General features: G+C 34.3%; 1 protein-coding gene across 1 annotated transcript in view; it reads right to left on the reverse strand.

Moving 5' to 3' along the window:
* MS3_00004654 (uncharacterized protein) overlaps window positions 1-27,337 on the reverse strand; it is a 105,633-nt gene that overhangs the window by 69,876 nt on the left and 8,420 nt on the right. The gene's annotated exons all lie outside the window — the stretch shown is intronic.

The raw sequence follows: 27,337 nt of genomic DNA on the forward strand, positions 1-27,337 counted from the left end.
CAGTCTAAAATACACCTGATTGTTTCTGACCAGCCCACCCAACCAACTCTCCCAACCTCTGATGATTATCAGTTAAGCAGTTACCCGCTTTTAACTCTTATTCCATGAAAACGAAAAAAAACAACATGGAAAAGAATAATTCATTGGGGAATTAACAAGAAAATAAAAGTCAATGACAGTAATGATAGTCTTTATTCATTGTTTTTCTCTATTTCAAGAGGCTAATAAAAGTTTTTCGGTGAAATATGTTCAATGTTAACAAATAAGTGTAACAATCGTTGTTTCTAGTGCTATTTTTCTTGTTTTGGTGTTTTTCTTCTTCCATGTCAACTAAGTTTTTATGAACAGTAGTGGATACGCCCAGCTGAGGAGTCCCATAATAAGGCGAAATGGTCATCCAGTGCTTACAGGTTTTCCATGGTGGTCTAGTTTCAATTGACTCATGATCTCAACTATTGAAATTATAACAATCTCCACAAAGCTCCTTCTGATATTGGTCAACATATGCTCACTAGTGACTGACTTCAGGAGGTATTTCCTGGAATTCTAGTGAGAAAGCGTAGCCAGTGGAGTTCATCCAGGTCTGTTGTGAGATAGTAACTCAATGAAGACAATGGTGGATGTGTCGTTTAATTTCGTAGATTAGTTGTAGTTATGTCATCAGGTTAGTACATGTTATCTAAGTACTGATAGTTTGTCATCAAAACCTTTTATTTTATAGAATCTAATTGCATGGTAAGCTTTATGTCTACTGGGCGAAAGTAAGGCAGTCTTATAATAATCAGTTTTATCCAAAAAATGTCAGGTACTACATAATCACAAACCATAGACCCGTGTATCACTCCAAATTGTACTCAACAAGCGTTTGTTACAAAATGTCTTTTGAAAAGTAGACAATATGGTTTAGAAATAAACTTTTCATTTTGTAGATTGAATAAACTTAGTGTACTCGAGTATCTGCAGAAGCTTTGCTTCGTTAATCAATCACCTTTGTAACCGTTAGTATATAGATACCAAGGTGTTTGAAATTAGAAGGTAAACAGAAGAGGCAACTACAGTTTATTAGTGGATAACACAGATCATAAGACTATAAGCAGATCGAGACTATTTAGAGCGAAGAGGTGAGAAAGTAAGTATATAGGAGTAATTATGTAGGCAAATTTATGGTCGAATTGCATAAAGGCGCAGCAAGGTAAAGCAAGAACTAATAATACACGAGGAAGAGAATGATTCATCAAGTGATATTTAAGTGATCAACATTTAAGCTAGAGTCTGTCACATACCCTAGTGATCATAACAGTACAAAGAGATATGAGCACTGTTACTGTTCAAATAACATTGTCTGTTACGTAAGTTAATAAAAGGACTTAAACAAAATGTTAACCATAATCGAAATTTCTTGTAGGATAGTTGCTATATTCCAGTCACGAATCAGATATAGTAATAGTCACATTTCGGAGATTGTCAGAAGTTTGAATCCTACAATGATCAACATTTACATCATGATGATAGATACAATTTACTGATGAATACTAAACAGGATGAAATTGAAGTGAGATGGTGCTGATGATGTCATTCAGAAGAACGATGAAAGCTCCACGACTAAACCATCCGGTTCAGAGGACAAAACTATCAAACTCATACACCTCAACTGCAAATCTTCTCTACCATTTCATTATATATCTCAATGAATAAACATAATTAAAATCGAAATAGCATTGAGAAGTCTTCAGAAAATCCATGAAAAAGATCATCTATTAAAACACCATTGGTTCCAGTTACTTTCTATTACAACGTGTCATCATCTATGACATCTTACTCTCAATTGTAACAGAAAGAAATTAACTTCTCCTTCATTCATTTTTCTCTCTATCCTAGAAATTGTCGGTAAATAGAATCAGTTATGAAAAGGATGAATAACAACTGGAAAGGATTGCCCAGGACGGGGTTGGATGGAGAATGCTAGTAAGCGGCCTATACTCCTTCACGAAGAGTAACAGGTGTAAGTAGGTAAGTAATTAAGTAAGTAAGTATGAGGTCAGTCAGAATTATGTTTTATCAGTTACATCACAGTGGAATTTCTACTTTCAATTATTACTAATCTAATTAGTAGTTGAATAAACATTGTGAAGAAAATTTTTGTTCTTGCTTACAATTTTGTTGTTGTTGTTGTCGTCAACTAATTAATTATTGTCTATCTTCGTTCCAGACTGGATTCACTCATGCAATCTTTGTTCAAATGCTTACAATCTATCATAAAGTTAACTAGTGATAATTTCAATGGAAACTATACTGATTAGTATTTACTTGATGTTGTTTTACATGTGCAGATATTTCATGTACTTATAAAAATTGTTGATGTTATTGTTAGAAGGGGAATCGGTCATGTGACTTCCGAAGGAACTTGGCTTTCACTATGAGGCGTAATAGTTCTTCCAAATAAAGACCTTCTAACTTCGAGGGTAGAGTTTAAGTGGTTTGAAATATATTTTTTGATTACCGAGTTAGTTTTTTTACGGGATGAGGTCACTAACCCCATGTCATTACTCTTCTCCTTTACCCAGGCTTGGGACCGGCAGTAACTCTAGAAAAGCTACAGGCGGAGCATCATTGATGAACAATGAGGTTCAGATACGGACGTATAGGCGAGGATCGACAAAGCAAGGGCTGCATTAATACAATTGAACAACATATAAAACTCAAAACAACTTTCAACCAATATCTAAGTCAAAATTTTCAATTCGAACGTCAAGGCAGTTCTACTGTATGGAGTTGATACTTCGAGAACTACCACAACCATCATCAAGAAAGTACAGGTATTTATAAATAAATGTCTACGCAAGATACTCAACATCCTTTGGCGGGATACCATCAGCAACAGCCTTCTATGGGAGAGAACAAACCAACTTCCAGCTGAAGAGGAAATTGAGAAAAGATTATGGAAATGGATAGGACATACATTACGCAAATCGTCAAACTACATCACGTGACAAGCCATAACTCGGAATCGTGAAGGGAAGCGGAAAAGTGGAAGGCCAAACAACATATTAAATCGGGAAATAGAAGTATATATGAAAATGATGAATAGCAACTGGAAGGAGCTGGAAAGGGTTGCCCTGGACAGTGTTAGTTGGAGAATACTAGTGAGCAGCCTATGCTCCTTCACGAGGAGTAACAGGTGTAAGTAAGTAAGTTTTACTTGTATCTTTCTATTGTTGTTTAGGACTGTAGTTGATCAGCCTCTTGTATAATAGGACGAAACGAACGTCCTGGACTCCACTGTTGGCTATTATATACCTTATTTCACATGCAGATGGCCCGATCAGAGACATTGTGGTTGCTGGCAATATGCACTGAAAAGGATGTACATTATTCAGATGTCGACTTCTGAACTCCTCACATCTAACTGGTGATCACTCACCATTTACCGTCGGGATTGGTCAAGAAATTAAAAAAAATAGGAAACGGTGAAACTATAATTTATGAACGATTTTTAAGCGACGCTAAAGACACCTTGAAAATATCTACCTACTTATTAGGGTTAAATGAAGATTATAAAGCAGTTTGAAGCATAAGGATTATGATTTACAATTGATAATTAAGGGTAAGAATTAGATTTTGGGTTGGTTTTTTTATCATGAACTGATATCAGCGACAATGCCAAGATTCTATGTAACCAAATGGATAAATGAATTTCACGTCAACAATTTCAAACCTGTTATCTTATACCTAATTGGTTTGTCCATAAATTATAGTCTCGCCTAAGAAACTTCTTGAAATACTTCGTGTTGAGAAGTCTAGATTGTACTAAGACTATAATATTGAATGACACCATGAATAATAATAATAATAATAATAACTATTACATGTAGTTACATGTAATAAAAATGAAAATGAAACGGTTTATTATGAAAAAGAAAAAAGAAAAAAAAAAGAGAGAAAAATATGACCTTCACATATATCGTTAAATTTTAATTTACCTCCTCAATTATTTAAAACAATCAATCAATCAATAATTAATTAATTCATTTATAAAATCATTAAAAGTTTAACTTGTGAACAAGATCCTTATGAATAATAATAATAATAATGAAGGATTAATTATGATCATAATTCTTCTCCTGATATTTGAAACAGATAAGAATTCATCAAGTCTCCACACACACACACACACACATAGATACACACATAGATACACACACACGAACGCACATAAACATGGACATGGATACATCATCACTATATGAATAAGGGTTAAATTTAAAATTGATTAATATTCAATTTCCCCCCCCCCATCACTCTTAATTCATTTATAGAAAATCAATCAATAGATTAATAAATATGAACAAAAATTAATGTTCGTGACGTGGGGTCATTTTAATGAGAAGCAAAACAACAATAACAACAACAAAAGGAATTGGATAAGAGTTTTCTTTTTCTTTTTTTTCTCTTTTTTTTAAGGGGAAATAAATTGAAAAAAAAAAGAAAACGGATTAATTTTATCTCAAAACTTCTTTGGTTATAAACTATATATATCTATATAAATAGGCGGATGAATAACTGTGTGTGTGTGCGTGTGTGTTATGTTCAACTTGTGTACTTTACTTATATTTTCTCATGTGAATTGAATTGAAACAATCTGTTTCTTTCCCCTACTCCACCCCCTATTCCAATAAGATTAGTTAGAAAATGAAATCAAAACATCATGTTTACAAAAGAGGAATCACGCACACACGCACACACACACACACTTTATTTTATCACATTTAAATTAGTTTAATTTAACCAAGAGCTATTGCATGATGTTTTATTTTTATGGAGAATATTGTGATACTATTTGTTTACTATGGTAATGATTTAGACTGTGTTTTATGACGTCATGTTGAAGTTTACTCATTTCTCTTTTTTTATTTTTTATTTTTTTTTATCTGATCCAGTCATTTCGACATAGAAGTAAGTGATAATCTGTCTTCATTTATTTAATAGTTGAACTAAAGCTAGACCATCGCGGAAAGACTAGAAGTACTGGATGGCCATTTCTTGCTGCTTTGGAACTCCTCAGTAGTGCGCAACCACGATTCTGCCTCATGAGACTCGAACCAAGGACATGTTGGTTTCGCGCGTGAGCAACACATCCACCATTGTCATCACTGAGTTACTAACTCACAACAGACCTAGTTGAACTCCAGTGGTGACGGCTTCTCATTAGAACTCTAGGAAATACCTCTTGAAGGCAATAACTAGTGAGTATATGTCGTCCAGTGCTTCCAGGCTTTCCATGGTAGTCTAGCTTCAATTGATTCATGATCTCAACCATTGAAATCTTCTATTTGTCAAATGACTTGTATGAGATATAGATTTGCTATTATGGTTTTACTCTCTCTCTCTCTCTCTCTCTACTGTTTCCTATGTATGTCGTCTAGCAATGTTTATCATGGCAACTATTTGTACATGTATGTGTGTGTGTGTTTGAATATATACTGTAGTTTGTTAATCGTAAATTTAGTTCATGATTCATGATTCAATTTGACGCTATTTTTCTGAGGTTCTCCTGAATACTAATCAATACAAGAAACTTTTGAACTGATTACATTTCATGGTGTTAGGTGATATTGTGTCACTGTGTTTCGTGCATTCTGCCGCCATGTTGGGTTACTCTTCTATACCATACAATTAGTTATTAAGATGTATTTGATATTCATCAAGTCGACATAGTTAGTAAGAAGATACTGAGTTAGGTTTAAACCAGTTTTACGCTTATCAACTGTTATGAACGGGGAATTAAGAAGCCCAGACAATTACGAAAGCTCGTGTTATGTAGAATAAGATAGGGACCAAAATAAATATAAGTGTTTTACAGGTTTTGAATGAAATGCAATAACGTCCCAAGAAAATAGCTTTCGTAATTGTCTGGGCTTCTTAATTCCCCGTTCATAACATCAACAAAACATTTACGTGACCTGTGCCAATTCATGCACAGATTAAACTTCACTTATCAATACTAAGTGAATACTTTGAATATGTCAAAGGAAAGACTTGTTAAAAGGATTATGTCATACACTTATACAGCAAACATTGGTTATATGGTCTAATCAGTTCACTACAATTATCAACTTGGATAATATGATAAAAATCAATTCAATAGAAAGTATCAGTCCTTTCGAGATCACTGATACTACCCGCTGATGACTAGAGATAAGAATAAAAGCTAGGTTCAGACTATTTTTCTGATCACTTTTAACCACTTAACATCAAAATGATCATATTACAGAACGAAATGAGTAAGTTATGTCATTATTAGAATGACTGATTATGATACTGCCTACTAGAGAACGGTAATTTATCGACCGGACCAATGACGCATAAAACCCGTACGAGCAGTCTAGAGCGCTTATCGGTCCTTGATTCCTAACTAGCACTGCTTGCTAGAGGCGAGAACACCAATAACAGGTTCCAAGATATGAATCATGTATTTTAAACATACTTGGTTTATATACAAACCAAACGGACCACATCACACCATAAAGTAGAAAATTACATTTGTACTAGACCAAGCCAAAAAATGACTGTGAATGTGGGAGACTGTAAATAATAGACTGGGTATAACTCAAGAACGGTAAATCGTATCATAATAGTCTATAGATCAAATGGATGCTTATAATGAATATACAGATAGTTGAGATCACGAGTCAATTGAAGCCAGACCAACACGGAAAACCTGGAAGCACTGGATTGACGTTTCATTCTAGTATAGGAATCCTCAGCAGCGCGCATCCACGACCCCGCCACGCGAGATTCGAATCCGAGACCTACTGGTCTCGCAAAAGAGCACTTAAGCACTACACCATTGAGCCGGCATCCAAGTGTGTTAATGTCTAACTTCAACTAATGCAAAAAATTAAGCGACACATCCACCGTCCAGTGGTTCCAGGTTTTCCATGGTAGTCTAGCTTCAATTGACTCATGATCTCAACTATTAGAATCACTAAAATCTCCACAAAACCCCTTTTGATACTAATATTCAGATAGTTTAATTACATAACAATGATAAAATAAAAATAATATATATCATATGAGACTGAATAGTTACCATTATTACTAATTCTCGTTAAGATATATCAATAAGTTCACCTTTATTTTCAACTTCAATCTTCTTTGATTTCATAAATTGCCCTAACAACAATCAATCAATAATTCAATTTCATAACTCCCTTTACTTTTTTTCTACTGACTATTTTTAAATCCCAATTCATCAATCATAAATGTCATTATTACAACAACAACAACAGAGTTACATAATTCTATGCAAACTTTGATATCTTTTCATTTCATTAGAATAAGACGAGATAATCACAACCTTAGACTATTATTTTAGTTTTGTGAAATATTTTTTCCTATGAGGACGGTTCGTGGATAAATTTTAGGATACTCTAAAAAGCTCAGAAATGGCTGAAGATATTCCATCCAATCATGTTTTGGAAGAATATTCCAGAATCCCTATGTGGGGATTTCCTATTGGACAAATGCTAATAACCCCTTGTATGCGGATTGGAAGATTATAATGATGATTTCGTCTTTAATAAAAACTATAAATACCTGAGTTTTGTACCATAATTGAGCCTCTTTTGAAATAACATTCCTTTCACTTGTCTTCTGTCTTCCTCTTTACGATTTGGGAGTGTTCTAGCGTTCGAGTGCTCAAGTTATACGCAGCATATTAAGAATCTAAACTCTATGTATAACATTTCTTATGATGAAAAATTATTACACGACGCTCAATGCTAACCGGTGTTGGAGATGGTTGGAAGAAAGTTGGGGGCGGACAAACCAAAACGTGTCATCAGTCCTTCAGGTCACTAACTTCTGGTCTGAGCCTTGTTGGTGTGGTGCTTCGATGTCCGGTGGATTCGATGGGGCTGGCCCATTCAAGAGTTTCTCGAAGTGTTCTACACATCTGTCCTTTTGTTCTCAAATCTCAGTTGCTTATAAGGATGTCGAGAATTCTTATCAAACTTCGTCACCTATGAGCAGATATTCAAGATATTTATCCGAGTAGTTATGCCATGATGAAGTCCTTTACGATAATCAAAGTAATTCATTAGTCTAAATATATACTTCCTGTCCAGAAAGCGTTAATTGAAAGTGAATAAAATGGTGTAAAATCACTCTAACATACCGCATGAAAGTTGACTGAAAGGCCTATATCTATTCCCTTTATCATACCGCAGGTAGCGAGGTGATATCAATCTGTTCATGTTCTATCCTAGTGAAGATTACATTACGAGTAACGTCTGAGACCTATTAATGGACTAATATTATTTATATATTCTTATGGTATAACTATTCAGTAATTAGATTATGTATATCTATATTCCTCTTATTATAAGCTTTGGTTTGACCTATAATTTATTATTGTACGATTTACTGTTCTTAAGTTATGTTCAGTTTATTAAATACTGCCTCTCACGTTCACAGCCACTTTTTGGCTTCATTGTGTACAAATGTTATTTCTTATTTTATGGTGCGTTGCGATCTGTTTGATTGATATATAAACCCATTATGTCTGAAATAAATGATTCAATTCGATTCGCATAGTGGAAGCTAGTACTGGTATTCTGGACTCAGCTGAACGGGCTAGGCGATCAGAGGAGCAATAGGACCCTACGCTGATCAGAACAGTCGAAGGTCATTGGTTTAGTACAGTACAAGAGTGGATAAATTGTATTTTGATTGACGAATGAATTGCGTGATAAATAGCAGGCCTAAAGTCACAGAAGTTTGCGTCTGGCGTTTTGTTTCTCTTACGAAGTAGTGAATTACTGGACTTGTCTACCATAACAATCAATAACAGCACTATATGTTTATATATATTCAAAGTATGTTCTGATCTTCATAATTATATATATTGCAGGTATTAATAGATCGCTTGACCTCTCAAACTTACTACAAAAAGCTGAAGACTAAACACCCTCCTTTAAGTTTTAACAACAACAAGCTATATTATAGTAAATATGTGTTATACAATAGATGTCGAAGGCTATTGAAACATACTTTATACATAATGAAATAGTTATAATATTTGAACCAGCTAATTAACACCGTAATTTTGTCTTAAGGGTTAAATTTATTTTATTATGCTTGAAATAATTATTAATTCAATGTCAAGAAATCTGAATTCTTCAAAACAATCATTTTCGAAAATGGTGTAAATCGTCGAATCAAAATTATGTGTAGAATAGTGAGAGGGGATGAGGATGGCTAAGCAACAGAATGATCATTTATATAGAGACTAAAACGGGGATTACGTACATAAGAAAATAGCCTTATCATCCAAATGATACTAAGTATATACTGTAGCCTGTTAATTTAGGTCTAAGGTAGATTGTTGATGGAAGATAGTTATAATAAGAAAATGAGTGAAATAGAACTAGATTGTTCGACGACCAATCTATGACGACTCTTTAACACTGACAGAAGTATATATATATTGTTTAAAACACGAATAGATCTTAGCTAGACCACCATTTAAAACCTGAAAGTATCGAACAGCCGTTTCATCCTAGAGTGGGACTCCTCAGTCATAGCCATCCGCATAAACGGACCTGATAATAGAACACAGGACTTTCGATCTCGCATGCAAACACTTAACGTGGTGATCGATATTAAACTTTGTATACTGTTCGTCCTGATATTCGTCACTGGACAATGCCCCAACGGTGTATTAATCAGAAGGTGAATACGAAGTGTTGATTACATTTATTATTGCACCGCGCACAGATAACAAAAATTACGGGTACGTTAATCAAGCATGAAAGAGTAGTGCCTAAAAACAAGTGGGCAAGTGAGTGAGAGTCGAATGAGATGGTCGATGAACAGGACTAAAATGTACATATATATATATATACATAGGACAGTGAATGAATCATCGAATCAATTAAGCGACTAATAGTAAAGCTAGCAGAATGGGCGAGACTATAATTTAAGGACGAACCAATCAGGTATGCGATAACTAGTCACGAATTTTGGCGCGAAGTTCATCCGTACATTTGACTAAATAGAGTTTCGGCGTTATAACTGATGTCAGTTCGTGATGAAAACCCTAAATCTAATTCCTAACCCTAACTATCAAGTGTAAATGAGAATTTGAACTGCTTTACAATCCTCATTTAGTCCTAATCAGCAGGTGTCCACCCTCAGGGTCACTTCGGAGTCGCTCAAAGGTCGTCTGTAAATTATAATCTCACCGGTACAATGATATACGATAAGTTATTATTGTACGAATGACTCTATCCGTTAGACAAGTTAACAAAACGGGCTTAACCACCAAATTAAATATGAACAAGCTCAATTGAACATGAGCTGCTATATAGTGCATAACTTTCTCATACTCCATACGACTAGAATTCTACTGGTCACAGCTATTCACTAGAGCTACAGGTGTTATACCTTGAAACTAGTTTCTAATGTGCACATGATTATTATTACTAGGGAGATTTATGAAGATTATATATGTATTGTTGTATTATTTTTTTCTGGTTAGCGTTCACATACCTGGGAAACATCATCGATGAACAAGGAGGATAAGATGCAGACGTTAAAACAAGGATTGGCAAAGCAAGGGCTGAATTCCTACAATTGAACAACATATGGAACTCAAAACAACTGTCTGTCAACCAATATCAAAGTCACAATCATCAATACGAACATCAAGACAGTCAGTTCTACTGTACGAAGCTGAAACGGGCAGAACTACTACAACTATCACCAAATGAATAAAAGTATTTCTAAACAATTGTTTTTACAAGATACTAAATATTCATTAGCAATATACCATCAGCAACAAACAGCCTTCTGTGTGAGAGAACAAACCACCTTCCAGATGAAGAGGAAATTAGGAAAACATGATGGAAATAGATAGGACATACATTGGGGAAATCATCAAACTGCATCACAGGCAAGTCCTGACTCGGAATCCTGAAGGGAAGCGGAAAAGAGGAAGACCGAAAAACACACTACGTCGGGAAAGAGAAGCGCATATGAAAAGGATGAATAACAACTGGATAGACCTAGAAAGGATTACCTAGGACAGGGTTGAATAGAGAATGCTAATGAGTGACCTATGCACCTCGACGATGAGTAACAGGCCTAATTAAGTATATGTATTATTATCACTAGTAAATTATACATACATTTTAATGGTTTAAATTTCTGTCTTATTCACAATTATTCATTAATTCATTTTTTTCCCAATTCTGATATCAGTAAAACAACAAAGAGCGGCATCTTTTATTGGAATCAAATAATTCTCTAGACAACTATGAACAGATAATATTTATCATGTTCTGAAATCAGTTTCTTTTCTGAATAAAAAAAATAATAAATTTTTTTTAATTTTTTTAAAATAAAACTAAACACTTTTCCAAACAAAACACTGTAATGTTTGGGTGCGTGTGTGCGTGTGTGTGTGTATGTGTGTGTGTATCTATGTCTATCGTTAATGTATTCCCTAAGTTATCGGTACAGTATTATGAAATATCAGTTGTATATCTCCAAGTGCCTTTCTTTTTTCCACTGTTGCCAAGGTAAAAAAACAAAAAAATGACAATAGACTAAGTGTAATTACCTCTTGTTTTTTTTATTAATTAATTTAATTATCACATGTGTATTTTAATAAAATAAACTTGATCATAATAGAAATGAACCATGTGTCCCTGTTGAAATCTTAGAAAAAAAATCTTCATTGTGAATATCAAAACAGTTCTATTGTATGGAGCTGAAATGTGGAGAACTACGACAACCATCATCAAGAAGATACAAGTATTTATAAATAGTTGTCTATGCAAGATACTCAACATCTATTGGCGGGATACCATCAGCAACAGCCTACTGTGGGAAAGAACAACTCAGCTTTCAGTTGAAGAGGAAATTAGGAAAAGACGATGGAATTGAATAGGATATAAATACATACATACATCGTCAAACTGCATCACGAGGCGAGCCCTAACTTGGAATCGTGAAGGGAAGCGGAAAGACAGAAGGCCAAAGAACACATTACGTCGGAAAATTAAAGCAGACATTAAGAAGGATGAATAACAACTGGAAAGTATTGACAAGGACAAAATTGGATGAAGAATGGTGGTAGGTGGCCTATCCTTATAAAAGATCACATTAACAACTATTGAGATGTTTTAACATGTCAACAGAATTATGTAAAATATGGGACTTATATAAACTACTCTTGAATAAACTTATATGGCGAATGAAGTTTGAAATACGTTTATTTTGTACAATTGTTGATCTAGGCAGGCGATCAAAGGAAGCGGAAAGAAGAGAGTATAACGAAATGACGCGCGGTGGAGAAGGCATTGTGATTATCGTAAGCAATGGCTGGAGACTATGGGTGACGTGACTCAGAATCGATCACAATGGCGTCGGTTTATACACTCTCTATCTTCTCTTGAACTATGAGATTAAAATCGCTTCATATCTTTGTTTCCACGAACTAATTCTTTCTTCCTGAACTATGTCCTTATATGCAGTCTTTCTTTTATATATTATTACCATTGGATTAACTACTTCTATGAATTCAGTGTTCATCTAGTTGTGTTAATGAGGTATGACAACGTAGACCGATGCATATATGTACCTGGCTCTACGTTGTAACTGACTGGCTGACTGACTGGAGAAGGCATGTGAACCAACTTGATTTAACCAAAAGTTAATAAATATCTATAGTCATATAAAAGTAAGTTACAAACATGTAATGAGTAAAATAATAATGTACACACATACGCTTACATAAAAGCAATCGGGATTAATAAGCGAATAAATGGCAGGATAAAAATATGGCTTGACAAGAATGAATAGATTGATCAGTCCAGAGTCTAGAATAACCTATATGGGCTTGACATACTACCAGCTCCTGTAAGTTTCTTTCGAATACATCAACGACTGTTACATATCTTACTGGCATGCAAATAACAGTCATTGATCTATGAATGCTTCACTTGATTTTTTATTGTGAACTCATTCAGATGGATAAATAGCTAAAGAATGTAGTATGAAATCATGAGTCAACTAAAGCTAGACCATCATGGAAAGCCTGAAAGCACTGGACGACCGTTTCATCCTGTTGTGGGACTCCTCAGCAGTGCACATCCACGATGAAGCCTTTCAAGATTCGAACCCTCCTAATGCTTCTAAGTTTTCCATGGTGGTCTAGCTTCAAATGATTCATGATCTCAACTATTAAAATTACTACAAGTTCCGCAAAACCCCTTCTGATTTTAATATAGTATGACTTTGAAATTGTCTTAGTAAATAGCAAATACTTATGACCATTCATTTAATTACGTATGTTTCTCATAACAATTCAGCCATAATGAAGGATATTTAATGGTGTATTCCATGTTGTATGGAAAAAAAATCTAGTGACGAATGTGGAGACTTCATGATTAGTAGCTTAGGTGACATCAGGATGAATAGAACAAATTTATACCATCCCTTTTCCTGACAATCATATGGTCATAATTAGAAGTGTGAATCTTTCAGAACATATGGTACATTATAGTGCTAAATAGTTAGTGGTAGTCATCAGAACTAGACAAACCTGTAAATGACAACTACTCAGCAATAAGTCGATCTCATGTTTAACTTAATTGTTAATAAGGATCATGTTTGTCAATATTGGTGTTGTGGTGTGTGCTAATGATGTCAACAGATATAAGTAGTATGTATCATTAATAGAAAGTGAAATGCCTGGAGGTAGAAGATTAAGAAGATCGAAGAGAAGAGAACGAGAACAGAGAATGATTAGTGTCGAAATGAAGGAACAATGAAGTCTGAGACGATTGATTGACATTTTGTAAATGAAGTATTCACTGTATTTTACTATCATGTTCTGTAAATTTCTATTCAAATACATTAGTTTGTTCGCACTAGTGTTCTAGTTCACTACAGTGTAATTTAATAGCAAATTTTAATGCTTCGGTTTCTGATACCTTTTATACTACTCATAGTTTCATTAATAGTAAAAACACTTAGTTATATCTTCTATCCATAGAAATATTTAAATCTTAATAATAATAATTTATTTAAACACATAAACATTGATACAAGGAGACACCAAATAGATATGCGCCACATAAATCATTCATTCGAATTGTATGAGGGCTGTGATACTGCTTAGGTGCCTAAACCGAAGCAAATGGTTTTCTTAGGGGACCACACCACGGACCTTTCACTTAAAGGTCTGATCCACGAGGCAGTGGAGCAATGTCAGGAGATGCAGTCTCATGGTAGCCGGTGACCAACGATTGGTTCATGCGCTATTTGTTCCTTCAGGATACTGGAGCCAATGGGTTTTCCAACTACCCTAGGTGAACTCTCTGTGTCAACCAACCCGATTAAAGCGCCGGACATTCTCTTTTCGTCCTCTCAATTTCGTAAACAACAGTAATGCCACAAGGAGGCAGTGATTAAGACTTCCTTGGCAGTGGTTGTATGCACGTGGCCATGTGAGGGCGTTTCGAGAGAGAGAGAGAGAGAGAGAGCTGACTCTCTCCACTCTCGGTCGTACCAGGGCATTTGGAGGCAATCAGAGGAATTATTGGAATCTATAAACTATAAAATATCACGATTGATTTTTTTAAACTTTAGTCAATTTGTGATATTAGTTGATCACTAACTAACTTAAAGGGGTCTTAAAAGAATAATCAAATGGGATCATTTTAAATTGGAGATTGAAATCAATCAATGTGAAAACAATCTAGAATGCGAACATTATTTTGTTTTGATAGATGTTTCATTAGATTGGTAAAGATGATTAAATCATATCCTATTCCATTCCTTATTTACTTATTGTTATAACGTGAAAAAGGGCTACTGATTAGAGGGTAGCGAACGAATTTATCGATCGGGCCAAAGACGCCTAGGGTTCTGATTGGTCCCGCTTCCCTGTCTAGCCCAGTCAGTTGAGTCCAGAACGCAAGTCTCAACCTCAGAGATATGAATAGTTATATTTCAAACATACTCTTTTTATATACCATTCAAGCAGACCACATCGTACCATAAAGTAGAAAATAACATTGTACAATATTGACCAGTAGGAAAACGATACGTGAAATAAATATTGATCAATAAGAAAATGACACCATCTCAAATCCAAGAATAGCGTTAGACTTAACAGAATAATTTTTGGGATATTTTCCTGAATATCCCAACACTTATGTACATGTGAACAATCATATACACATAGAATGTAATCAAACGTTAGTATCAAGATCACTGAGAGATGTACCTAACACTATTCCAAATCATTAAGCGTTAAATGTTCCGATAAACTCATAGAGTTGAAAACCATATTCCTTGATAGTAAAACATTAACTTTGAATCCTCTTTACTAGTTTTTGTAAAAGAAGTTTCAAATATATGTAATCATGGTAATCTGTAAACCATCTCAATCTTTATTATGATGTAACAATCTCTTATTGTTTTAGTATTAAGTAATTACTCTTTTCTTTATATATTCCGATTATCACTTCTTATTTATTACATAATTGATCTGTATTAGTTTTGGTTTTCAGTAAAACAAAGAGTTATGTTCTTATCTTCTTCATGTGTACACATGTAAAAACATCCCATTCATTAGTAAATCTAAACGATTCCAAGGTATACATTTAAGTTGTTCATATATCTAGAGAGATTTGGCAAATTCTGTCATTAATATCAAGGAAAGGGAAAACTCGACTACTACTAGAACTCAGTACATCAACAGACAACTCTCTAATGTTTGTTGCTATGATTACTGTGTTCAAGTCCTTATGCAATCATTAATATTGATCTGTATAGATCTATTCATTTGATCATTTTCAATAAAATACAGGATGTATAAATGTTATTATTCAACATTTAATCAACATTGATGACCACTTCTATAAACTTAACTTAGTTATGAGGTTTAACTTTCTATAAATCGATCAGTTTATAAACAAGTGTAGTTTCATTAATGACAGAATACAATTTTGTCCTTTTGCTATGACTGATAACAATTTGACTATTCCAATTGACAATTCCAATTGATATCATGAATGAATAAATGTTAGGCCATCAATAAAAAACTTGGAAACACTGGATGGTATGCGAAATCATGGATACACACTATTAAGTAGGAGTCTCATACTACCGTCCAATGCTTCCAAGTTTTCAATGGTAGTCTAACATTCATCCATTCATGATATTCATTGAAACTCAAGAATCTGCACATCCCTAGATTGATATTAGTAAATTATTAGATTTTTCCGGTTAGCACCTTAGAGGAAAAAAGAAATTCCAAAGAACAAATTACGTTGGGAAATAGAAGCAGATATAAAAAGGATGAATAACAACTGGAAAGAGCTGGAGACGATTGCTCAAGACAGATTTGGATGGAGTGTACTGGAAAGTGGCCTATTGCCCCTCTACGACGTGTGGTAACAGGCGTAAGTAAGTAAATAAGTAAGTATATTATCAGATGTAACTGTACAGTATATATATGTAACATAAATCAATCATTCATACGCAGTATTCCTATCAAATGAAACGTACTTTTCATACTTATATCGTTGAATTATGAAAAGAAAAAAAATTGTAATTTTTCACGTCATCCATTTTAGAGTTACTATACACGTTTATGCATCCATCGATATGTGCGTGGGTGTATGTGTCTGCTTGTTTGTTTGTGTGTGTATGTATGTGTTAGTATGAATGCGTAGAAATTGTGTTACCAAGTTAACTAATATTTATCTACAATAATTACAATGTTGAAAACCAAAAATAAATAATAAAAAAATTATGAAAGAAAACGTAACTCTATGCACTAGATAAACATCAAAACTTTTTTTTTTATATTAGAAAAACAAAAATGGTAATCATCTATTGACGTTATCATTTATTATTCCTATAACAGTTAATATAAGTGGAGAAAAAATGTTTTACATTAGACAAAACATAGAGAGAGAGTGAGAGAGGGGGTTGAAATAGACAAAATCTAAAAAGAGGTAAGGTGGGGTTAGGATGGGATGGGGTGGAGTGGGGTGGGGTGGTGTATCAAAAATAAAGTAAATCAATCTCTACTTATTTCATAAATTAGTCATTCATTCAAACAATATCAATATTAGTATGAGTTGTGTTTTCATTGTTCATTGAAACACGCTATTTGATTATGTTTGTTTCTATGCATCAATGAACATGTGAACATCTATTCTATATAAATAGAATTTGAATTTTTTTTCTTTAGTTAAACAACAAAAAAAAGAATTAGATGGTTCATTTAATCATGTCACTTTTTTTCTCTAATTATTATGATTACTACTAATAATACTACTGATAAGGATAATGTAAGTAGTATCAATGATATATCACTACTAGTCCTATTATACATACTGTGACTATTAATACGACTACTACTAATAATAATCTCAGTAGTATTAGTGTCAACGATGCAGCACTACTAGAGTTCTATTACATATATATAAAGAGAGAGAGAGATGAAAAAAGGTTTTCCCTGCCAGCTGTACAATGAAATGTCATTTAGATTATTGAAGCTCATTAAATTATTCATTTCATGGTGTTTATCTAATTCTCTATTGTTGTCGTTGTTGTTGCTGTTGTTTTTGTTGTTGAGATTGTTCATGTCATGGTAGCAATCATTACTACTTCTATTACTACTACCACTATTATTATTATTATGTAACTAATTAATTATTTATCTTTTATATTGTCAACAAATAAAACAAACCAACGAAAAAAAACTTGTTTATACTTTCGTTGTAAACACGTTCCTTAATAACAAGAAGAAGAAGAAGGAAAAAAGCAAAGAGACAAACGAAAAGAGTCATAAAATTACATTGAATTCAATCAGGAGAATAAACGAAGAGAATTTGACAAGATTATTGTGTAGGGAAAGTTATTTATATATATATATATATGTGTGGGTTCGAGTCCAGGAGTAAACATCAACTCTCAGATGCAGGTACATCCAGCTGACGAGTCTCGCAATAGGACGAAACGTGCGTCAAAATAGATTCCACTGTTAGTGACGATCATTCATCTTTGTTTATAAAATGCTTGTGAATTAAGTCAATATCGAGTCATTACGCACAGTATGTACATAAATCAATAAGAGACTAATCAATTTCAGTTCTAAATATCAATTGGAAGATTTAAGTAAACAATACCAAGTGAATGTGTATATGGGTAGTTTATTGCAGACTATAACCTCAGTATAAATGAATTGATCATAGAGAAATGAGATGAGTCGCGTTTATCTAGTCATTAAGAGTAATCAGATTATAGCAACTATCGTATAATCAATTTCGATGATGGTTAATTTCAGTTGAGCCATTTTATTAACTTAATTAATAGACAATGTTATTTGAATATCAGTAAATCAAGAGCAGTATATTTGCAATTGAACGACATCTGTAACTCAAAACAACTGTCAACCAACACCAAGGTCAGGATTTTCAATACAAATGTCAAGACAGTTCTACTGTATGGGGCGGAAACTCAGAGAACTAAGAAAGCCATCATCCAGAATATACAAGAGTTTATTAACAGTTGTCTATGCAAAATACTTCAGATCCGTTTGTCAGACAATATCAGCAACAACCTATTGTGGAAGAAAACAAACCAGATTGCAGTGGAAGAAGAAATCAGGAAGAAGTGCTAGAAGTGGATAGGACACACATTGAGGAAAGCACCCAACTGCGTCACAAGGCAAGCCTCCACTTGCAATCCTCAAGGCTAAACAAAGGGGAATAGGAAGACCATAGAACACATCACGCCGAAAAATGGAGATAGACATGAGAAGAATGAACAACAATTGAATAGAATTAGAAAGGAAGACCCAAAACATAGTGGGTTGGAGAATGCTGGTTGGTAGCCTATGCTGCATTAGGAGTAACAGGTATAAGTATGTAAGTAAGTAAGTTGATCTATTGGCAATTCACAAATCTATATATTATTATTGATTTACACAGAATGAATGAAACAAAAAGACGTTCATATGTTTAAAAATACGCCCATTATCTTTTGAAACTGTATATATTTTCCTTACTAGGGTATTAACGAGGATTATATATATATATATAGGTTTGCATAGATACATGCATTACATTAGTTACGAGATAATTGTCCATTGAATATTGACTTCATACACAACAATTGATTTCTTTTCAATACATCCATCTATCTATATCTATGCATATATATATGTATATATCAGTAAAGGCCTATAGAGATTGTTTCGTTTCTAACTAAGCGATCATATAACAATGAAAATAAAAGCAAAAGAAGAAGAAGAAGAAGAAGAAGAAGAAAATTTCACTCTTTACAATGAATGAATAATTGAGAAATATTCGTGACAACTACTTCACTGATAAAAGAGAGTTTTTGTTTTCTTTTTTTTCTTTTTACCCTATTCAACTCATAACTTTCTTGAAACAATCCTTTTTAGGTAGTTTACTTTTTGTCTCTTCTTTTCTTTCTTCGTTTTTCTTTTCTTTTCTTTTCTTTTTTTGATTCCGTGTAGAATTGAAATTGGACTGTCATTTATTCGTTAAAGCAATGCAATTAATAAGCAACATGATCAATGTAATGGCAAAATACCACTAATGAATCCATGAATTCTGTTGTTTGTTTGTTCTTTTTTAAATAAAGAATTTACATTCAAGTTTGTATTTCTATGTGATTTGTATACGGTTGATGAAGTAAGAGGATATTAACGGAATCAATAAGTGAATGGTTAATTATTAAACAACTAAATAAGTAGAGAATAAGTATTCATGAATGATGACACCGAATCACAATTGATTGATCACTGGATGGTGATCAATGTCATGCTTGTCTAGTCCTTATTAGTGCAGATCAAATACTATCGATCATGTTGCAATGTGGCCACCAGTCTAGGTGACTCGACACTGCGGGCACTATGCATTGAGATTTAGATGATGGTTGGAGGTAGTCAACAGGACACCCTAGACCCGGGTTTCGTGCTACTTGGCACTCGTCAGCAAGGTGACACGAGATCGAATCCGCCAGGGAGCACCGGTTCCCTCAAGATTACAGACACACCTTGTTGACGAGTGCCAAGTAGCACGAAACCCGGGTCCAGGGTTTCCTGTTGACTACCTCCAACCACCATCTAAATCTCGATGACATCGAATGCTCTGATACGATTGAGAATGGGATGAGTCAGTTCTCCATCTACAAATGCTCTCATATGGCAACACTTATACAGCCACTGTCAGAGTAGTCTTACTCAATGCCTGTTCGAGGCAGAGATGTTGTTTATGAAGTTGAGAGGATAAAAAGCGAATGTCCGGATGATAAAGGATCCACCTAGATGGGTTGGAAAAACCTAATTCTAAACCAATGAGCTTCAGGATTCTGAAGGGACAAATAGCGTGTGAATCTATTGTCGTTCATCGGCTACCATAGGACTGCATCTCTAAATGTTGCTTATTGATTAGGCCTCTAAGTTAAAGGCTCGGGGAGTAATCTCCTAAGAAAAAGTCCACAATTCACACTTGAAAACTTATTTAATTTATATTTTATCTTGGAATTATTTTCTTGAGATGAGTACTTCTGAAGAGTCTTATAATGGGACGAAACGGTCGTCCAGGTTTTCCATGGTACTCTAGCTTAAATTGATTCATGAATTCAACTATTAAGTAAACAAAAGCATTTTGAATCACTTAATTGTGTTTAAATCTGTGTGCAGTTTTAGCCACTAATGAAGGATAGGCTGTTTGTTGTCTTTGTCTGTGAAGAAAACTATGTACGTAAATATGAACAGGGAATATGATCGTTGGCTGTAATCGATCATTAAAAAGGAGCTAACATCATATGAATCTAATCGTTTAGTTCTGATCATTAGTTTTATTGATTTAAATCTATAACACAATTTAACTAATGTGAGATATTTGATGTCAACGATCAACAAGTGGAATACTTACGCTAACATTAATATGGTTTACTTGTAATCCTAATGAAGTTGATTATTATTCATCCTACTTAGACACACGTCATTCAGTTTCATATTCTATAATGTTACTACTGAGTTACTCGAAGAGCCAGTGATCTCTTGTAGGATTGATATACTTTTACTGACTAATGAGTATTGGTCTATTTAAGTTTTATCAAGATGTTAGGGTTTACATTATTTATACAAATTCATAATCAGATCATTATGATAATAAACAATATGGAAATGTGGAGGCACTGGACGGCCGTTCCGTCCTAGTACGAGACTCCCCGGCAGTGCGCACCCAGGGTCTCGCACCACGCGGGGCTCGAACCCAGGACCTACTGGCTTCGCGCGCGAGCACTTAACCATTAGACCACTGAGCCGGCATCCAACAGTGTTAATGTCTAACTTCAACCAATCCACGAAGTTGCGCCACCATATACCATTGTCTTCAGTGAGCTGATATCTCACAACAGACCTGGTTGTACTCCACTGGTAACGGCTTCCCACTAGAACTCCAGGAGTATCTCTTGAAGTCAGTCACTAGTGAGCAGACGATTATTATCAGAAGGGGTTTGTGGAGATTTTTAGAAATTTTCACAGATTGAAATCATGAGTCAGTTGAAGCTAGACCACCATTGAAAACCTGGAAGCACTGGACGGCCGTTTCGTCTTATCATGCGACTCCTCAGCAGTGCGCATCTACGATCCTGCTCGCAGGATTCGAACTCAGGGTCTTCAGTATTAATTCTCTTCTGAATGTTATCTATACAAATATCTATAGATTGTTTTATAGAAAGTTCTCTTTATGTTTCTACACTCTCATGGGAATACTAAGCAACATTCATCAACAAAAAAACAAACAAACGAAATCAGAAGAGAACAAAAAAATTAAAAATATGGACAGTAAAATCTTTAAACAACAAAGTGTTTATTTCAGTTATCAATGTAAACAGTCATATTGAAGTAAACAAAAGTTTTACTGTTGAATAATATAAAAACAAACTATTAGTAATAGATTTTAATTAAACAAAAAAGAATAAACGGGCAAATTGTTGTTTCAGTAAACTATTCAGTAATATACATTTAAGACCATAAATATGACATTCGAACTTAGGACCCTCGATTCTCAACCTCTAGACTATTGAGCAGGCATGCTGATGGTTACTTACTTACTTGCTTGCTTACACCTGTTACTCCTAATGGAGCATAGGCTACCAACCAGCATTCTCCAACCCACTATGTTTTGGGTCTTCCTTTCTAATTCTATTCAATTGTTGTTCATTCTTCTCATGTCTATCTCCATTTTTCGGCGTGATGTGTTCTATGGTCTTCCTATTCCCCTTTGTTTAGCCTTGAGGATTGCAAGTGGAGGCTTGCCTTGTGACGCAGTTGGGTGCTTTCCTCAATGTGTGTCCTATCCACTTCTAGCACTTCTTCCTGATTTCTTCTTCCACTGCAATCTGGTTTGTTCTCTCCCATAGTAGGTTGTTGCTGATAGTGCCTGGTCAACGGCTCTGAAGTATTTTGCATAGCAACTGATAATAAACAATTTTATTTCCTGGATGATAGCTTTCGTGGTTTTCCAAGTTTCCGCTCTATACAGTAGAAGTGTCTTGACATTTGTACTAATAGTGGTTATGTCTAAATTCAACAAATCTACGATATCGTACGACTATATTCCATTGTTTTTGGTGAGTAATCAATTCACAACCGACATGGTTGCACTCGACTGGTTACGGCTTTTCATTAGAACTCTGTGAGTTACTTTTCGAAGTTATTCGCTAGTGAATAAATGATAATTATCAGTATAAGTTTGTGAAGATTGTTGTAATTTAATTGATGTCATGAACCGATCAATGTTAGATCACGCGCAATATCGTGGATTGGATGAAGTTAAACATTAACACCGTTTGAATGCTGACTCAGTGGTCTATAGGTCAAGCATTCACGGACAAGACCGAAGGTCTTGAGTCTGTACGCTCCGTGGGGGTTCGTAGGTGCGCACTGCTAAGGAGTCTCATACTAAGATGAAACATCAGTCCAGTGATTCTTGATTTCCAATGGTGGTGTAACATTGATCATTTAATGATCATAATTAAAACTCAACAATATCTACAACCTTATAATGATAGTTTTCATTAGTAATTAACTGATAATGAAGTTAATTGGTATTCAATAGATTTAATGTTCGCAGAGGTAATTTTATTTACTGAAGTGCTAACTGTTAAATAAGCATACACCATAATGTATTGAATCTATCTTACTGTCTATCAATTACCATCACAAACTACAAAAAAAAAAAAGAAGTAAGAAATCAAACGCTACTTACTGATCAGTCATTATGAATATCTCAATCTTATGGGGATTCAGTCGTAGTCAAAATGTCATGTTGATAATCTTCTAAAAGATGACATTCGATGAAGTCAATTAAAATCCTGTTAATAACTAATACACCATATTGTTATGTGTAAACTAGTATAAAATCTAGTTTGAGGATCATCTGGAGTCCCCCCCCCAGCTTATTCTAGCTTCTAAACAAACTAATCTATCCATTCGTCTTGAGTCACCTTTTGACCTTGTTAATTATCCATTTATCAACTTTGACTGTGTTTTTTTATAAATATGAACATATATGTGTACACTACTTATCCCACTCCTCACTTGTCTTTAACTTACTTTTGTATGATTATAAATATTGATTAACGCTTGATTAAATCGAGTTGGCTTACATGCCTTCTCCAATTCGTGTGCTTTCGCTTCGTTCTCTTCTCTTTGCTTCATCCATCTCATTTCCTGTCCAGATCAGTGATTGTACTATATATATGTGTAGCCAAAATTCATTCTTATATTGGACTGGTTTTAATTCCTTTATTCCTTAACGCCAGTTAGGCACGATGATTACATACGAGGATTGATCTAACGTATATTTCAATGACATTCAGCATACCATTCTATTAGAGTCAGATATAGGGCCACTAAATAAAAAAACTAATAATCGATAAATCAACTAATAAAACTGTTTACTTTTAATAACCCAATATCTAACTCCAGTTGGATCGGATATATAATCATCGACTTAAATCGCTTTAGTGTATAACGGGATCGAATAAGTCGAATAAGAGAATGAAGTTTTGAATATGTATATTTCATACAATTGTTGATTCGGACGGACGATCATAGTAAAGAAGTGAAGAGAGTGAAGCGAAACGACCCGCAGTGAAGGGGGCGTGTGGGCCAACTCGATTTATCTTAGTGCTAATCGATATTTATAGCCGAACAACAAATAAGTTACAGGCATGTGATGAATAGGATAAGAAGGGCGCACAGATATGCTCATGTAAAAGTAATCAAGGTTGATAAACGAATAATTAACAAAGTCAAAATGTAACTCAAGAAAAATAGATATATTGGCCTATCCAGAAAATAGAATAAAATAAATTGAGTTAATATAGTAACTGACACTACATACTAAAGGATAATAATGGACTATAATTTATGGACGATCTTTGAGGGACGCTAAACTGACCTTGAAAGTGTCCACCTAGTAACCAGGACCAAATGAAGGTTATAAACCAGTGTGAGGAATTAGAATTATGATTTACAGTTGGTGGTTAAGGTTATGAATTAGATTTCGAGTTTCCATCAAGAAGTGACATCAGCTATAATGTCAAAACTTTATTTACCTAAATGTATATGTGAATTTCACACAAAAATCCGAGACCTGTTATCTTATATCTAATTGGTTCGCGCATAAATTATAGTCTCACTGTAATTTCTGTTATTTTCATTGTTTTCAAAAGAATCAATATTATTACGTAATAACCACTGTTGACCTTAGTTACTATTTTTTTCTCTTCATTTATTCAAGCATCATCATGACAATAAACAAGAAAAAATTTTTTTTGCAAATTTGTGAAAAAAGGAAAACCATTTTTGAATTTTTTTAAAATTCCTGAAGTTCCATAAACTGGAAGTATAAATCGTGCTGTGCATTTTGTTGTGATGGAAAAGATTAGTAATTCAGGTGAATGATTTTGGTGGAGTTTTGTTATATGAGCTGAATGGTTTGTTCGTTTTTCTAAACGACATCATTATCAGCACACACTCCATGTAAAAGTGAATTGTTAACAAGATCTTATCAACATCAAAGTGTATAGGACAACCTGTGAACCATGTATGGAGAAATTCGAACACTTCATTTATAATTGATGTTTGTGCTGCTGCTGCTGCTGATGATGATGATGTCGTTCAGAAGAACGAGATGATACTTCCACGACCAAACCATCCAGTTCAAAGAACAAAAATTCATCACAAAAAAATACATTTTCTTTTTGAGTCGCCATTATTTTTTTCTTAAATTTAATCAATTTATTAAGTACTCCATTATGTCAATATTTGAGATCATGAGTCAATTGAAGCTAGAACATCATGGAAAACCTGGAAGCACTGGATGGCCGTTTCTTCTTAGTACAGGATTCCTCCTTAGCAATGCGCATCCACGATCCCGTCTTGCGAGATTCGAACTCAGGACCCATCAGTCTAATGCGCGAACCACTGAGTCAGCTGGCATCCAATGATGTTAATGTCTAACTAACATGTAAATATCTGTGTGATCATAACACGTTTTACCCTCATGAAGTTTTAAAATAGATTTACTTTCCTTCAGGATCTAATCAGAGACTTATCATCGACATTATCTGGAAATGACTGTTATAATTAACTATAACACATAGATGAAATTCTTTTTAGTTCAGTTAGTAAATAGCATTCAAATAGTTTATTACTGTTTTGTTTAAATCTTCCCATTGATGTTTAAGACTGTGATTGATCAGTCTCTTATTGGAATATCTGCATATTGAGAGTATTATCTCGATATTGCTATAATTCACAAAAATTATAAGCAAAGATGAGTGATGGCAGCTAACAGTGGAATTCTGAACGCGCATTTCATCCTAACTGGAACTTGTCAGCTAAACGTACCCGCATCCGAAATTTGATGTTCACTCCGGAACTCGAACTCGGTACCGTTCGCTTCAAACGACATCGTGTCATTCATCTAGCCAGTGAGTCCTAATAGCTACTTGCTTGTGCAATGAGGTGAAGTTTCAATTCATTTTGGTATTGTTTACTTGAGTCCCAGAGTGAATATCAACTCTGAGATTCAGGAACATCTAATTGACAAGTCTCAAATTGAATGAAACCTACATCCTGGATTCCACTACTAGTAACTAACATTCATTTTTGGTGGAGTTTTGTTCTCTAAAGTGAATGGTTTGGTCGTAGAGCTTTCATCATTCCTCTGAATGACATCATCAGCACAAACTTCATGTTGAAGCGCCACGAACAAATCATCCAGCTCAGAGAACAATAATCCACCAAAATCATCCACCTGATCTACAAATCTTCCCCACTATCTCATTATCATTCTTCTTGGCTTGTATTGCTTACTACACTAGATGGTTTTGCTTTTCTTTTTGACATGAAACACACATTCACTCACATACTTACCTTCGCAATTATGAAAGAATCAACATATGATTAAATACTTCAATGATGATTATTAAACTTCCGGAGAAATCTCTTAAGAATTTACACATGAAAAGAAAGGGTCAAATGAATATTAAATTATGATAGAAAACTTTTTTAAAGATTAACAATTCACTTGGTGTTAATTTAATTATTATCCTTTAAAAGAGAAAGAAGATACAAAATGATAAGACTATAATTTATGGATGATCTTTGAGCAACTCTGAAGTAACTATTAGAGTGTCCATCTAATAACCGGTATCAAATGTGGGTGATAAATTTAGTGTGAGGAATTAGAATTATGATTTGCAGTTGATAATTAAGTTTAGAAATTAGATTTAGGGGTTTTTATCACCAACCTGACATTAGCTATAATGTCAAAAACTCTATTTAGTCAAATGGATGAGTGAATTTCGCTCCATAATCCGAAGCCTATGATCTTATATTTGATTGGTTCGTCCATAAATTATAGTTTTACTATGGTGATATTTGTAAAAATATGATGAATTCATTGAGGTTCGCTTTTTTACTTGTTTTTACAGGGTATGTTCATGAGAACTTAATCCTTCAAGAAGAAAACTGCCTATTGTAGTTCAATAGTTCAACGGACCTCTGTCAACCAATATCAAAGTCACAATCTTTAATACGAACATCAAGACACCTCGACTATATGGAGTTGCATCATCATAAGGAATGGATCTCTATAGAAACACTGGACAGGATCAAAGGAAGGAAGAACAAGAAGACAGCAATTAACAACAGCCGAACACGAGCAGAGAAACTTCAAGAACAATCTGAGTT

This window comes from Schistosoma haematobium, chromosome ZW (genome assembly GCF_000699445.3).
Source record: "Schistosoma haematobium chromosome ZW, whole genome shotgun sequence".
Lineage (NCBI taxonomy): Eukaryota > Metazoa > Platyhelminthes > Trematoda > Strigeidida > Schistosomatidae > Schistosoma > Schistosoma haematobium.